The sequence below is a fragment of the Micropterus salmoides genome, unplaced genomic scaffold (assembly GCF_014851395.1).
Source record: "Micropterus salmoides isolate LMB-PRFRI ecotype aquatic unplaced genomic scaffold, ASM1485139v1 Ms_hic_scaffold_4, whole genome shotgun sequence".
In the NCBI taxonomy this organism is placed as follows: Eukaryota; Metazoa; Chordata; class Actinopteri; order Centrarchiformes; family Centrarchidae; genus Micropterus; species Micropterus salmoides.
The window spans coordinates 20,836,984-20,844,296 of record NW_024043372.1 but is presented as its reverse complement, the minus strand read 5'-3'; positions in this window follow the sequence as shown (position 1 = coordinate 20,844,296).

The following is a 7,313-nucleotide window of genomic DNA, read 5'->3' as shown; positions in this document are numbered from 1 at the left end:
GTCTTATATAGAGAGATCAGTGTTCACTCAGCATAAATGACTTGCTTTATTTGGTCATGTACTTTTACGCTCTCTGCTTGAGTATTTTTGCCTATAAACTGATATCTGGCATCTTTTGTCACTGACTGAGAGTTTATCAAAGTTTATCACTTTTACTTTTAGACTCACCGGCTTAAAAAAAGCAAAGTTTAAGACAATAATACGAATTTAAATGGATAATAAACACATTGACAGAAATGATTATGCTTAATTAGAGAGCAATAATGGCCAAAGCTTCTTACTGTTGTCATCACCGTATTAACGTTGCTTTATCAATGAAACATAAATGAACAGATTGTTGATGTGATGTCTTCCCCCATTTATTCATAAGAATATGAATCCATATGATTTAGTTTTAAATAGAAGCCACAATCTCCTTAGAGGCTGCAGCATATGAAGAGAGGGAGCACATAAGACATTTGTCTCATTGTAAACTATTTTACTGTAAGAGTATTGGTGCCACACAATAGACACAGTTAAACTAGAGACTGAAACTGTATATATAGTGTATATATAAGTGTATATATAGATTGAGACACTTACAATGCAGCATTTTTGGAACCTTGTGTAAATATTGTTCTGGCAGCCGTATTGGTTACTGAAGTTCAGACATTGTTTTGGTATTTACTTTAATCTCCTTAATGCACCTTGGCACTGCAGAGGATCCGACTTTAGCCATGGAGCAGCGCTCATATGTCACTGGTATTCTGTTGCAGAAGCCTTGCAAGTCTTTGCTGTGACAAAGGAGCAGAACTGGGCCTAACAGTTGGTAATCTAAGAACCTGTGAAAACGATGATACGTCATGATAGCAGAAACACTCGTTGAGGTCTGCCTTTTATCAAATCCCAAAGCTTAATTAGGCACCTAACTTAATTGTTCTGTAAGGATGAAGGTCAATAGAAAGAAGAACAATGCTCATATTTATAACATTTTATTTTTCTCTGTTGTTTCATTCATACACTAACAAGATATTTATGTGTCCGGTAAAACATGATACATGGGTCCTGTGAAAAATTATTTCAACATGAAACAAATGGTGATGGCATTTACTTTGAAGTTCTCTTGATACAAGATTCCATCACAAAGCACTTTAGGTTGCTGTAGATGTTAGTACATCTTATCGAAGCTGCTGCTGCACATAAACATAGTCTCACTATCTTATAAGATTACTATACAGAATATTATACTTTTATACATAAACTGCAGCATAGTGTGATAACATGGAAACCACGAGATCACTATGCCACTAATGACCTGCCAAAGTGTCTAATTATCTCATTATAACAACTAGTGGTGGAAATCTTGGAGCAGGGCCTATGTTTGAGTTCATGTGATACGATTGCAAACACCACAACATCACTGGCGCACACTCCTTGAGTTAGAAATGTATGACACGAGGCAAGTAACAATTGTATGCCTCAGAAGTAGGGACAAGCTTATTTAACTTTCATAAGCAGTTAATAAACATTCAATAAATGGTTTATAACACACCACTGTATAATGTAGTTGTACCACAGATATGTGTGTTTAATTAATTACATATTCAAGTATTTGTCAACAACTATAACTCTTTCTGTGGTTACCCATACGTCGAGGCTGGGGTATAAACAGATAATCATTGCCAACATAATAAACACACATAGGAGAAGTTATAATTAGTGACAAATGCCAGACATACATAAGATCTTCAAATGCGTATAGTGTGTTATAAACCCTTTATTAAATGTTTGTATACTGCTCATAAAGGCTAAATAGGGCGCCTTAAAGTGTTCCCCAAATGTCTGTAATTTTGACAATGTTTATTATATTCTGTTACTGTCACACAGTTGAACTACATAATAGTGGTGTTAAAAGTTTTACATTTTTGCTCTTCCCTGCCGTGTTTTATTGGGAACAGAACTGATTTTAGCTGGTATTATTTTAACTGCTCTAAGAAAAGAAAAGAAAAGTAGTCCTATTTTTAGACTAATGACATGTTATCCCAAAGAATCTTTGCAATTACTGAGGAATAATTTAGGCTCCACAGCCGTATTGGCCTGATTATACAGACAGGTGATGATTCCAGGGGTCCTCTTTCTATTTTTGTACTTTTTACTCTCCTGCAAGTCTTCAGTCTGAGTCATGTATTTGTCTTAATCAGTACTTTTCCTATGTATTCATTTTCTGTCTATGCTGCTTTTAGTGCTATTACTCTACTCGCCTTTTCATATTACTCTGTAAAGCACTTTCAATGGCATTTTGTATGAAATTGTACCATACAAAAAAAACTTGAACTTGAACTACATTATGTCTGTCTGAAAGGTGAAGGGAGCCTGAGTGGAGCCTGAGTGGAGCCTGAGCTATTTGTTTTGGGTCATGTGATGGAGGGGAGGTCTGTAAACCCTACAAAATCATATGGCAGTGATCTAGACATACTATATCAAAGTAAGAAGTGTAAACTTGTTGTTGCCATGTTTATGCCCTCTGGCCACTGATATTAGTATACATGACTTCTAGGGATCTTTCGAGGGGAAGCAGTGTCACTATTCTATTAATCCCCTACTGAGTGTGCTCTAACACAGTTTGGTTTTCACAACATTTGACCCACAACTGGTGTGAGTGCTCACGTTACTCTTATACTTACTACTACTACTACTCTTAAGAGTAGAAGTAATTTAAAGGATCCTTCAAAATCAACATTGATAGATTTGATTCTATCCAACAGGAGTTTTTGCACTCGCATCAGAAGCGCTAGACCTGAAAGAACAACCTTTAAGATTGTTAACAAAGGACATTTAAAAACTTTCAATGACCAGGCTTTTGGCATTGGAATTTTTTACAAATTCATTACCTGCAATCATTGATAACGGTGCACCTTTTAAAAAGCTCAGGTTTAAAGACAGATCTAAAGACAGATCTAGCACCTGGTTCTCAACAGAGAACAGAATTATCAGTGAGTTTCAAGGCAAGGGACAAAGCCTGGGCAAGGCGAACAGGTACAGCAGCCCATTGGGTGACTTTTAGACAACGCAAAAATATGCACATCCTCCTTGAGAAAATCAAAAGCCATTTATCACAGAGAATTCATCTCTGACTCTTTGTGCTGCACACACTTGGAACATTTTACAACACATTAAAACTCAGCCCAATTGCACCAATAGGTTAATTTAAAACCATGATTACAGACTACTCTTGGATGTAACTTTTTTATAAATGTTCTGTTAATTATTTGTTGTATGTATTTTTTTCTGCTTTAATTGTATCCTTGAGGGCATGCCCTTGGTGATTCCTTGAGATTTAAATAAAGGCTGAATGAATGAATGATGAAACTACAGAATGTCACATATTTATTGATCTACTGGCTTTTTGTTGTGGTTTATGAGGGTGAGACAATCCAAGAGCTCAGACTGATGACAGACAGTGTCCATCCTAAAAAGGTGTCGTCTGGCTGTCTGTCTTGTAGAGGTCAAAGTGCTTCAGCTTTCTAGGGACTGTCTCTGAAATCTGATCTTGCGTAAGTTTTCACACTGCTGGTGCCACGTCAGACAGAGAGTTATTAGAATATCGCAGAAAAGGGCAATTTTAATGCTCATCTTATTTTGTTTATGTAGTGTATGATTCAGAAATACACCACCAGTGTTTACAAACAGAGTTGATGCCAACAGACCTACTGTACTACAGCATCTGTTTCTTTTAACTAACAGGACAAATTAACACAACATTTAATTTAGTTGTTGTTTTGTGTTTTTAGTTTGTCTAAAAAGAGATCATTTTGAGAGTAATTGGACTCTCCCTCTCTCTGACTGGAATGGGCTGACAGTGAAGTTGGGCTGATACGGTCATCTATAGATTGGCCACTGTCATTAATCTTAGTGTATTTCAACACTTTTTAACACTGTCATACAGGTATTTTTAGATGGTGTGAGTTTATGTATGTTGTGTTGCTTCAAACTGCCAACTGAGGGACAAATAAAAAATACCTTGATCATTGACTGTGGGTTTAAAATGGCAAATTGATGTAAAAGCAGAAAAACACTCAAGCGTACAATTTATTGCTTAATGCATCTACAGTGTTGCATTTATTTATCATTTAGCTATAACCAAACAATTAACATCCATATTAGAAACCTAGCAGAACAAATGATGAGGAAAAACTTGAAATCAACATTTTTGACTCAGTTTATCACTCTTTCATTTCCACAGTGGAAGATGTATTTTTCAGTTTGACACTGTAATTCTGTTATTTACATTATACTTATTTTTATCCAAAGTGACTTGAAATTGCTACAGGTATATTTATTGCTAAATGCCTGAGCAATTAGGGGTTAAGTGTCTTGCTCAGAGACACATCGGTGGACGTGTCACAGTGGGAATCAAACCCGGGTTTCCCCACACCAAAGGCACGTATCTTATCTGCTGCGTCATCGGCACCCCTGTTATCCACATAATGAATAAATCTTCAAATCTCTTCTGAAGAATGAAATTAAGCTGTCTGTTTTTTTTTCTTACTAATACAATATTAACTCTCTCATTTTAAAATTGCCATACATTTGAACACATTTACATTTTTCTATCTAACTTGGATTTTTTTACAACTTTCACCCTTCAAACATTCAGGTTCCATCTCTGCATTTCTGACAGTACAACAAGTCAGTGGGGGCACAGACTTTGACCCTCTAAGTTCCCCTCTATGCTGGTGAAAGTCAAGAGTTTAAACAAAACAGACAGTTTCATCTGTAGGTCCTTTAACTGCTGTCTGATGTTTCTGACCTTAATATATCACGAATTTTAGTAGCTCCCGTGACTCGGCTGGGAGCTTTAGAAGTACATATCGTGCTTCATAAAGTGTCTGAGTATATTTGTCAGTGGGGCAGTAAACTATATAACAGTTGCTCAGATATCTATTATCCAATGTGGAATCTACAGTGAACAGGTGATTAGATTTATGTCTCCAGGTTTTTCGGGACAGGCACTTGTGCTGTCTCAAGGGTGGGGATGTATTTTTAAACCCTTTCTTTAAATGGCCTTGTTATAGTGTGTGTCCTGACAGATGAACTGAAGACAAGGCCAGGCTTGTAGCTTGACCTTCCCTTAAGTCAAGCGTTTGTTCCCCATACGTGGCAAGGAGGGGATCATGTTATATGATGTGTAGTAGTTTGCATTCTTTCCTTGTTGAAAGATGACACTGAACTGGCAAAGATGGGGTGAGGGCATTAGGAGCTAAATACTGAGGACTTCACACCCTACAAAATAGGCCTATATATCCAATAAAAATGTGATACTTGATCTCTTGTGCTCCTGGGTGTGCCTATTTGGAAGAAATACAAATATAGCAGTCTCCTCAGCAATGTTCTCAGAGCTCATCCATTTGTCACTGCCTCAAGTCTTACTGTGGAATAACCTTTGATATAAAACACTCACTTCCTCGGTGGTCTTAGTCTCCTGTTTGGCAAAAGGGCACTGTATTTTTACATCTCTCAAATGGCCGTGCAGTTTTTCAGGTAAAATTCAAAAATAACAAATTGGTCTACTGATGCTTATATTAATATATCATAGTTCAAGATTTTTTTAAATCTTATCGTGTTTATTTACTGTATGACAAATCTTAGTGTATCAGCTTTCAGCAGCAGCAACTGCTAGCACTGAGCTGACATGTTTGATGTCAGATAAATAGACAATTTTAAGATTATTAATAAATAAGAAGATAATCACTCACTTTTGTCTAACTTGACGCTTACAGTGATAGACATTATATGAAGTAGTAACTAAAATTACCACCCTGCAGTTGTATGTCTCCGCCAACCAGTCAAGTTGCAGTTTACATCCATCTCTGTCCAGACATGTATGTAGTGAATACTTATAAGGAAATGAATAAAATGTATAAAGTTACAGTCTAAATGGCTAAATAAAAAAGTTATCACTTTATTGATGATACTTATGTATGATTCCAGTGAATTTACACTGCTGAACTGAGTTATGGTGTTGAATTATGGCCATAAAAGGTGCCATAAAAGGTGTTTTTCCAGAACATTATGATGTCACAGTGAAACTGACCTTTTGGGTAAAAAATGTCATCATTTTGTTGTATCCCATTAAACATCTGTGTGAATAATTACCACATCAGTTCTTGAGCTGTGTCCAAAAATGTGTTTGTTAAAGTCATTTTGAGTCAAAAGTGTCACCAAGTCATTGTCCGACTGTGAAATACTGTGAAATCTGGTCACCAATTTTTGAGTTATGACCAAAAACATGTGTTGTGAGGTCACAATGAACTTTGACCACCAAATTCTAATCATTTCATCCCTGAGTCCCAGTGGAAGTTTGTGCCAAATTTGAAGAAATTCCCTCAAGGCGCTCCCGAGATATCACGTTCAAAATATAACGCTAAGGTATATAAAGTCATTAACTGATACAGATAACATTGTCTGTCATGGTAGTTTTATACTACAATATAGATACACTGCCGGAGCGTGAATTTTCCAGAACTTTTTTGTAGATAAATAATCTGTTTGGAATTACTGTTTCAGCTAATAATTTAATTACTGAATATATAATATATGAAATCTAATCTAATTTAATCTGTAATGGCAGACACATTTATATCTTATCATGGTATATGTCAAGTTGCCCAACCTTGTGTGGAAGCCTTTGTATTCCTTCTTGCACATAAATTCATCTTGGTTCTTGGTCAGATAAATGTTTACCCCCATAAACATATTTAAAGTGGAACCCTCAAACAGGATTTGAGATGTGCAACATATGTATGACTAAGTTTAATATAAGGCCAAAGAGTGAAACACCTGATTCCCTCTGTCAATTTTTATTACTTATCGTTTTTTTTTTTTTTACTTTATCTTCTTAAAATGACTTATACTAGATGATTACTTCAACCTGCCCGTACAGAATTTGGCTTATGAAGTACACTTAGCTTTTAAGTCAAGCAAGATACCCCTAGACTTTGGGACGTAACAGTTGTAATTTCATTATTGGCAATTCTGTGAAAAGTAAAATGCTTCTTCAAATTGGCTAGCATCTATATTTTGAAAGGATTAATCGCGAATAAATTGATTCATGATGAATGTTAACCTAAAGTATAGTCACCTCAGCAGAGACCATCACTGCTTACGTAAGAGCTGTGTGTTGTGGTTTACTAATAGGTCTATTTCCATCACAGAACCACCACTTGACGTGGTGCAACATGTGTTTTGAAGCACATAAAAAAGCTGTAAGGTTACAAGAATGTCTGTAACATTATCACCCCAAGGCGAAGATTTGCAGTTATCGTAACCTAAAG